The sequence below is a fragment of the Magnolia sinica genome, chromosome 14 (genome assembly GCF_029962835.1).
Source record: "Magnolia sinica isolate HGM2019 chromosome 14, MsV1, whole genome shotgun sequence".
In the NCBI taxonomy this organism is placed as follows: Eukaryota; Viridiplantae; Streptophyta; class Magnoliopsida; order Magnoliales; family Magnoliaceae; genus Magnolia; species Magnolia sinica.
This window is the reverse complement of record NC_080586.1, coordinates 20,953,238-20,963,489: the sequence shown is the minus strand read 5'-3', so window position 1 is coordinate 20,963,489 and position 10,252 is coordinate 20,953,238. Positions and strand designations below refer to the sequence as shown.

The 10,252-nt window shown below is 36.3% G+C and overlaps 1 non-coding gene across 1 annotated transcript; it reads right to left on the bottom strand.

The window, feature by feature from the left end:
• Positions 1-9,874: 9,874 nt before the first annotated feature.
• LOC131226412 (small nucleolar RNA R71) lies at positions 9,875-9,980 on the bottom strand. The gene has a single exon (XR_009161799.1). It is a non-coding gene; the product is annotated as a small nucleolar RNA R71 (small nucleolar RNA).
• Positions 9,981-10,252: the final 272 nt, after the last annotated feature.

Genomic DNA, 10,252 nt, shown 5'->3' with positions numbered 1-10,252 from the left:
TCAATCCTAGATATCTCATACGATCATATAGTTAAGGTCGTAGCAAAGGGCTCGTCACCAATCAATGCACGCCTTTCATGCCCTTACTACCACAGATCGGCTCATCACCTCCTTGCGGTATCCAGGTATGCTCGAGGTCACTACAAAGGGCTCGTCACCAATCAATGTAGGCCGACAGCACGAATATAGTGTCCCATACCACCATAATCGGCTCACGAGTTAAGTTGCTCACTGGTCACTACGGGGAGGCTCGTCACCCCAGCGTAGGCCAACAGCTCGACCACTGTGTCCCATACTACCATGTCCGGCTCATGAGTCTTAGCGGATCAAGTACCATGGTTATTAGGATTTCACTGGTAAGTTCGGTACCCTAGATTCAAGCAGTAGCGTCCATACATGGTTAACATACATCGGACAATCGGGTTACTTGACGAACTCGACTAGCACGAGCGCACGTCGAATTGAGCGACATAGAGTGCGCAAACACTCCGCGTGGCCAAACCACTGCCGACAACTCTAATACGACTCGGGTTCGTCTAATACATCCGACGTGGCGAAAGCAATCTCAACCACGCACATAGGGTCAATTACCGATTTCCTGGACTAAGGCATAGTCCCAAACACCTTACACTACAATAGATGCTCATATGGAATGTAAAACAGTAATGGATCAACAACTCAAATCATGGTACATACACATCTGAAGAATATCAACTTAACATAAGTGTAAGCATAGGAAATGCTTGAATTTAAATAACTTGAAAGGTAACTGCATAAAGGAAAACATGCGCATCCATAGGAGTATTGAGAATCACTTCTCAACGCCCGCATTTAGTGTAATCAGTTACACTTTAGATCATTCATGCATTTCTACGAACACTTAGCATACATGGGACAACATACATGACGTATGTTGAAATACATGCACTTAGACAATTCCTTTTTCCAAGGAGTTGTCGTATATGCATCTAGCATACATATATGACAATTAATCATGGTAAACATAAGTGCATATTTTATACGTATACGGTACTTTATAAATACACATAGAATACACAAATCTCAATATAGCACATGCATATCAGAAAAGCAATGTAAACACGACATTAGGCATGTGAAATCTCATCCATAACAAGAATAAATCACTAACTGGTGTTGAAAGCCTTGAAAACCATAACCTATACACTTAAAGTCCTCACCTTAAGCGAAGAAAGAACCACCGAACTGATTTAGACGAATTGTCTTCGTCAACGGCGATAGAATACCCTAAAATAAGGATAGAAATGAGATACAACAACACCAAGTCTAGTCTAAGCTCTAACACAGGTTAGGGTTAGGTTAACTTACCCCAAAAGAACTCAGAATCGTCAGAAGAACGATTCAAAGTGAAGGTTGGAAGATGAAGAAGAACAAGGAAGAAATCAAGATGATTCACCAACTTATCTCTCTCACTTTCTCTCTCTTTTCCACTCTCTTTCCAAGCTAGGGTTAGAGAAAATTCGTATGGAAATGAGAGCTAGGGTTTAAGGACTATATATAGGCCTTAGAATGATGGAAATAACCCCAGGGTCAAGGTATACTTAGGTTATAACCAAAGTAAGCCTTTCTCGATCCAACGAAGCACTTCTGGTGGGCCTATAACCATGAAAGGTCGGACTTAAGCTCACTGACCATGGATCTAGGTCAAGCTGAGTTTTCATACCGACCGGCTCTTCAGATCAGCCGTGGCGGACCACACTCAATTCAACGGTTACGGAATCTCGATCAGGTCCACAAGCACTAGGATATGCCTGGGCCAACTATCCTGATCAGAGGGTGAAATTGGGTCAAAATCCAACGGTCAGAATGCTTAAAATCGTCGCGCAAGCGACACGACTCAGATTTCAATAAAACCTTAATAAATTCCAACCGTTCTCACACTCTTCACTCCGAGCTCAAGCAAATCGACCCAGAACATCAGATCGACTTGATTTTCGAGGTGAAGATCAAGCCCAACTCGGTGACCGCAACAGCCTAAGATCATCGCCATCGGACTTTCGACGCGCGGTCCAGATCCGATCCAGATCTTCCAAAAATTCCCCAGAACAACTGGATTTAGCGATGGATCCCAGATTTCAGAGTAACGTAGCGCTCACTAATCTACACGTTTAGAGCCATACAGATACAATTTAAAGTGATTGATGCGAATTTCACAAGCAATCGAGTAAAGCGCTAATTACCCCAAAAACAACTACTTAAGGAAAGATTAGCACAACAAAATCCAAGGTCGTTACAATCTACCTCCTAGGATTGTCAAATTTTGTAGTGCCAAAACCTCTTGGAATCTATATCTTGTGTAGCTCAACTTTATATCATCCTTGCCTCATTCAAAGACCAGATCAAGAGGTTCAAGTACAAGAGACTCAAGAACTTCAAGTACAAGAATAAGAGATTCAAGTACAACATCAAGTATTAAATCAAGTTTTCAAGCTTCAACTATATCAAGACAGTGTGCTTTCAAGCTCAAGTAATCTTCTCAAGCTTAAGCTCATACACTCAAGTTGAAACTCAAGTCACAAGGTCACTAGTCGAAGCTCATCTTCAAATATACAATGACAAGCTTCAAGTACTTCATGATAAACTATCAACCGAAGCGAACAATGTTTTAATGTTCAAGTTTTCACCTATAAGGTATGAATGACCCTAGATTGACCATAGGTTAGGTCATATTGATTGCATTCTTAATTTAGGTCATTATATAACTTTATAGGTCATTTTTCGACTAGTCCTAGTCATGGTTCGATTAGTCCAAGTACTAGCTCAACTAGTCCAGGAATTTTCTCGACCAGTCTAAGGTTTGATGTGAATTTTCAGAATTTTTATTGGACCCTCGACCAGTCCTGAAGACTGCTCGACCAGTTGAGTGAACAATGCTCAACCAGTCGAGTAAGCTCAACTCAAAGTCTACCAAGCATTTTTTATCCCACTAGACCAGTCAAGCAGGCCACTCAACTAGTTGAGGAACGTTCAAATCATATCAGGTCTAAAAATTTAAAAATTTGTTGGTCCTTCAACTAGTCGAGCTGACCACTGGGCCAATCGAGTGAACAGTATTTTTGTTTATAAATTAAGGACAATTTTCAGAGTTTTTCAATGCAGTCAAAGCTATTCAAGTCACAACTCTGAGAAAACTTGTCCCCACATTTGAGAATCTAATTGGTTAGTATTTAAGATTCTTTTAATAGCTTTTTTGTATTTGATTTGTGATCTCTATTCAATTCTATTTCTTTTGTAAAGGGAATATTAATTTTATCCTTTTTGAGATCAAAATCAAAACAAGCTAGCCCAGGTTAATTTTAATTAAAAATCAATTAGACCTAAGAACCCTTTCATATGTGAGATTGGACTTTAAACATCTATATCAAATTGGTTCTACCAGGCTTCATCAAGAAGAAGAATCTTCAGATAAGTATATTTCAATTTTCTGTATTTGGTTTATTAGATTGCCAGAAAATCTTTTATTTTTAGTTTTGACTGAGATAGCCAGAAAATCTCAGTGAGTGGGGTTTGTAATTGTGGTAGCCCTTTGAAAACACAATTGTGAAGGTCTTGGATGAACCTTGGAAAACCTATTTCATAGTAAAAGCCAATATCCCGAGGGTGAGGATATTGGGAGTAGAGTAGTTGTGTTATTGTTTTCTAATAGTTGGTGTACACACAAGCGAACCACTATAATTGCTGGAGTTGTGGATGGTTGAATGTGGTTAAGTGTGTGAATGTCGTAATTCTTTTTCAGCGTTTGTGGTGAATGATTGTAATCTATTTTCTACACATGTAGTGAATGTTGTAATAGTAGTAGATATTTATTCCTATTTTATTCTTTATTCGTTAGTATTTTTTTGAGATTTTGATACACAGACCGTTCTAGAAATCAGGTTGTCCTACTATAAGCCATTGGTTTTTAGTGTAAGGTTATCCTTAGAACAACATCTGTATCAACCTCTCAATACTTATGCATTTGAGGTTGCTATTCATTTCTACTATTTGAATTTGATAAGTGCTATCTTTATTTATTTCATTCTTATTCCGCATTTAAATTTTAATTTGGCATAGTCTTATTCAACCCCCCCAGGACTCTTAGCTCAGCCTTTTCAGCCTTTCTTTTTCTTATAACCCTGACCCATAAGTCTAGCCTTGAATTTCTCAACAAACCCATCTGATTTAAGCTTAATCTTAAAAACCCATTGCAACCTATGGGTTACTACCTAGAGGTAGGTCTACCAATTTGCAAGTGCTATTATGCAGTATAGAGTCTATTTCACTATTAATGGCTTCCCTCTAAAAGGTTGCATTATAAGAGCTCATAACTTTGGCATTTGAGAATGGATCATCCTCTACAAGGAATGTGTAAAAGTTAGGTTTAAAGCTAGTCTCAACTCTAACACTCTTACTTCTTCTAAGTTCGAATGGATCATCCTTTACAAGGAATGTGTAAAAGTCAGGTTTAAAGCTAGTCTCAACTCTGACACTCTTACTTCTTCTAAGTTCTAAGTTACGACCAAATCTACTACTTCCATGGGAGAAGTAGCATTAGATTTAACTAGGAATATATTTTTAAAGAAATCGACATCTAAATATTCAATTATGGAATGGACCTCAATATGATTATGAAACCTCAAAACCAATAATCTATTAGCCTTGCTATTCTACACAGCTTATAAATGCACAATAAAAAAAAAAAATCTCTAATTTAGTTTTCTTATATGAAGGTAGCCCTACCTTAGCTAAACATCCCCATACTTTGAGATATTTTAGGTTTGGAGGTTTGTTCTTCCACAATTCATAAGGGATTTTATCAAAATACTTATGAAGTACACGATTTAGAATATAACATACAATAAAGAAGGTTTCTCCCCATAGATTAAAGGGATAATCGGAACTAGAAAGCATAACATTTACCATTTTATTATTTATTATTTTTTGTTTTAGCAATTTCATTTTTTGAGGTGAATATGGTGCATTTACCTCGTGTATAATCCTTTTTTATTCATAGTAAAATGTAAAGTCATGAGAAATGTATTCTCCACCTCAATCAGATTTAAGAACTTACACATTTCTTTCTAATTGTTTTTCCACATCATTCACAAAAGTTATGAAGCCATCTTTTACTTCAACTTTAATTCTGATTAGATATAGATTTTCATATCTGGAGTAACCATCTATGAAGGTTATAAAGTATTTATTTTCTTCACGAGTTATAATATTTTTAAGGTCACAAATATTGCTGTAAATCGAATTTAAGACTTGATTGTTCTTTTTAACTCTTTTGAATAGTTTTCTGACATGCTTAGATTGTACACATATTTCACATTTATTTTATTTTTTTCTTTCCACTCAAGGAATAAGCTCCATATTAATCATACTTTCAAAAGAATGATAATTCACTTGACCTATTATAAGCCCCATATTAATTATGCTTTCAATAGAATGATAATTCACATGTCCTAGTCTAACATGTCACACATCAATAGAGTCAATCAAGTAAGTAGAATAACTAGCACCATTATCATTTATAACACTCAATTTGAACAATCCATTAGTTACATAGCATTTTCCAATAAAAGTATCATTCTTAATGATACACATTTTTCAGTTTCAAAAACTAACTAAATCTCATTCTTATCAAAAGTAGAGCCAGAGACAAGATTCTTTTGAAGGTCTGGTACATGCAGCACATCAAGAAGAGTCTACACATTTTTAGGAGAAAAAAAAGAGCTTAAGGCTCACCTTTTCCTTACTAATGACCTTTGCCTTGGGCGAATTTCTCATGAAAATGTCCATCATATCCTCTACCTTCTTGTAAGAGGAAAAGGCACCATGGTCATAACAAAGATCCTTGGTGGTACCTGAATCAACTCACCACTCATTTGAGCTATAAACAATCAGTGCTTCAGTAATGACCCCCATAAACTCCTTAGCAATATGTGCATGGTCATTTTCCTTCTTATCGTCTTTGTGGAATCTACTTTACTTAGCAAAGTGTCCATTTTTTCCATGCACATAGCATCTTCATTCTTCTTATTGTTCTTGTTTCTTTAACCATGTGGATGTTTTTTCTTTTATGATCTAGACCTTTGGTTTTCTTGACCCTTCTGGTTATTCTCAATAAGGTATGCCTTAGTTACAGATTATATATACAGAGAATATTTATCACGGTTTGTAGCTTTCTCTTTTATAAGATGTGAATGATGTGTTCATCCACATGCATGTCCTTTCTCTTGTGCTTTAGAGAATTTTTATACTCCTTCGAAGATTATAGAAGTTTTTCGATTATTGCAGTAGCTTGGAAAGCCTCATTAATTAACACACCTTCATACGAGATTTCATGAGCTATCTTCTATAAATCATGCACCTGATCTACTATAGACTTATCATCAGACATCTTAAAATCAATATAATGACTAACTACATACTTCTTTGTTTCAGCATCATCTGTTCTTAATTTCTTTTCAAGATGATTCCATAGTTCTTTGGTAGTAGAGAGATGACAACAGATATCACAGTTTTCATTAGGCATCGCATTAAGAACATGATTTCAGCACAAATAGTGATTGCTCTTTTATTTCGATAGTTCAAAAGATGTCACTGGTTCCTTAACCATAGGTGATAGGCAGAATCTTTAATAACATAAATCAGCTTGACGAGAGTCAGATAGAACTCCATTTTCTATTGTCATCTCTTGAAGTTCATCTCATCAAAAATCTCAATTCTAAGATTCTCATAAATGGTAGTCATAGTGCCAAGATTTTTTAGAGAGAAACATGTCTTTAAATTGTTAGTTCTAAAATAGAGGATATAACAGAAACTCCAAATTAACATAAGAATCTGAAGAGTTGTGGCATGTTATAGTCGCTATCTTAAAGACATATTTTCCTACATAGGAAGATATTCCCTGATGCATTAGGTTCTATCAAGTCTAACCTTGAGATACAACAGCTCTCTTCCAAGATGAACGGCTTAGATCTAGTGCACTCTCGATGAGAGCCACACAAACTCAAGCATACTCGAACTGATTTGTCCAGAAAGAACACATAGGAAAAACCAGAGAAGATAGAATTTTTTAATGAATTTTACAATATAGAGGAGATGTCCTTATAAAGGAAAAGTAAGTATCCGCACCATGCCACGGCCACCCTTATTTTCCAATACATAGGATTACTGAGAGGTTTTAATAGAAAGGGTTAGTATTTTTTTAATAACTTTTTAATGTGGGACAAAACTAAATACAATTAAGGTAAGTGTTGAGGGTCAAATATTGCATATTATCCTCCATTTATATCTTGGTTTTATGAACATGATACTGCTTAATGTCCCATTTTATTCATGTTTGTGTTGCAAGATGAATTTAAGAGCTTGGATTGGAAAGAATGCTAAAAGCATGTATTTAGTGCTGAAGAATTGCAAAGGCAAAGAATGGATCTTTGGAGACCAAGATTGAAGATTTCAAGACTCCAAAATCTAAGAAAACTAAGTAGAGAAGGAAGGAAGTCGAAAGAACAAGCGTAGAATACAATGACTGTGTCATCGAGCACCGTCCAATAACATTGAAGCCATCGTTCGATGACATCGAAAACTGCTCAATGACATCAAATTTTTACATGAAAATCAAGTTGGTTGCTGGACATATTGGGTGTAGTTTTCGATTACTCGAAGCCTCCCTCGATGACATCGAGGAGTTGCTTGATGACATTGAACACAGCTTGATGACATCGAATTTCTGAAGAATTATGAAGCAACTCATTGTTCTATTTTGGACCAGTTCCATGACTCGAAGGGATGCTCAATGACATCGAAGGACAATTCGATGACATAGAGACTTACGCAGTGCAAAAAGAGAAAAGGTGTGACTTCCGGATTCAAACCCCTTCAATAACATCAAAGGTCATTCGATGACATTGAAGGAATTATACAGAGTTTATGCAGATTGCATAAATTTGATCCAATTTTGTGATTTTGCGGAACTTTGCCTATAAATATGGGTTTCCTAAGTTTTTTATGATATCTTGGGTTTGGAGGAGCAGAGTAAAGAGGTGAAGCTGTCTCCCAAGCGTTTCTTTTTCTCTTCTTCTTAGTTTTTGATGCTTTCTTCTAGGGTTTTGAATCCAATCATGTCTATGATTGGCTAAATCCCTTAGCTAGGGCTATAGGGTGAAGCTTGTAGCGTGATTGGGATGTTCTTCTAGTTTGGTTCTTGTTATTGTTGAACTCCTTTGATCCTACTTTGATATTTAAGGAATACTTTTAGTTTTTAATGGTTTGTTGTGACACAAATCGCAATAGATTTGCAATAGCTTGAAGTATCTTCTTTTCTTGCTATGAGATTGTGAAGTTAGTAAATCCAGTTGTCCACCATCGTCCCTTGGGCATGGTTGGGTGATGAAATCTCTTCTTACCCTCATAATTCCCCTATGTTCATTGTTAGATTGGTATATCTTATTGTTTGCCATAGTCTCTTAGGCATGGTTAAATGATGGAATCACTTCCAATCTCTACAACTTCCATCTGTTGAGAATTAGATCGATGGAAGTTCAAATCTGAGTTTATTGATATATCTTCCAATTTGATAGGATAGGACTCCAATTCCAATTAAGTTCCTAGAATCAAATAAGGAGAAATATCCCGATAACTGCAAGTAAATCCCTGGAAACCCTAGTTCCCACCTTTAATTTCTTAAGTTTCTAACTTCATACTTCTCCATTACTTATATTCCATATTTAGGTTTAGATCTTTTTCTAGTTCTAATTCTAATTACTTTCAGAATACACACGAGAATAGTCCTTGTGAATTCGACCTCGGTCTTACTGAGATTATTACTACATCGCAACCCGACACTTGGGGTTGTGAACAAGTTTTTGGCGCCGTTGCCGGGAATTAACGGTTGTGTTTTTATGAGATTGATTAGTTGTGGAATTAGGTTAACGTTAGGATTTGTTTACTTTCTATTTTTAGGGTAGGGTTTTTTTAAATTATTTTTAAAAACTAACTTACTTTCTATTTCTAGGTTTAGAACTTTCTTAATTTGTTTTTAGAAACTTTCCTTTTTTATTTTTAGAAACTAGGTTGCTTTTTTTAGAAACTTTCCTAATTATTTTTAGAAACTAACTCATCTTTCTATTTCTATATTTTTTTAAGAAACTAATTCACTTTCCTTTTTCTTTTATAGGATACCAACATAGAACTTTCTAATTTGTTAACTTCTTTCTATTTCTAGATTTTTATTTCCCTCCTTTTTAGGTTTAAGTTAGATTCTGAAATTGAGGGCTGAGAGTGTTTCATGCCCAAGTAGGTCCGTGATAACACTCGACGTCTCTTGAATGAAGGAGGATTGGTTGAGGGGTTATCTATCCATCACAAGATTAGACACCACTCGAGATCCACAAAGTTAACTGAAGTTATGGTTGCCAATCAACCTCCAAATCCACCTCAACCTAGGGTTGAGGAAATCCAAGATGAAAAAGAGGTGCATCAAGCACCCCCACCTCGTACTTTATGAGATTATTTACAACCGGTGAAGGTGAGCACACTTTCATGCATGGTTTTTCCAGAGAATACAGGACATATGGATATCAAGCCAAAGGTGATCCAACTCCTTCCTAAACTCCATGCACTTAAATCTGAAAATCCATATTTACACTTGAAAGAGTTTGATGAGATCATAGCCGCTTTATACTTTCCTAACGTGTCTGATGACATGGTCAGGCTGAAACTCTTTCCCTTTTCTTTGAAAGAGAAACCTAAGACGTGGTTGCATTCACTACATCCACGATCTATTGGTAGATGGAATGACATGATAAGGGAGTTCATAAAGAAGTTTTTCCCATACCATAAAACAAACACCCTTAGAAATTCAATCACGAACTTTGCCCAAAAGGAAGATGAAAATTCTTCCAATATTGGGAGTGGTTCAAGGATCTTGTCATTTCATGCCCACAATACGGTTTCGAAACGTGGCGCATCACGAACTTCTTCTATGATGGACTGACATCTCTCATGCACCAATTGGTCGAGACAATGTCCAATGGGGAATTCATGAGAAAAAATGTCGATGATGTGTGGGACTATTTTGATAAGCTTGCTGAAAACACACAATCATGGGACAACTCCTTGAAATCAAGCACCACTTCTAAGCCTACTCAATCGAAGGAAACGGGCAGAATATACCTCCTGAAAGAAAATGATAATATCAATGCTAAAGTGGATAATCTCACAAGAA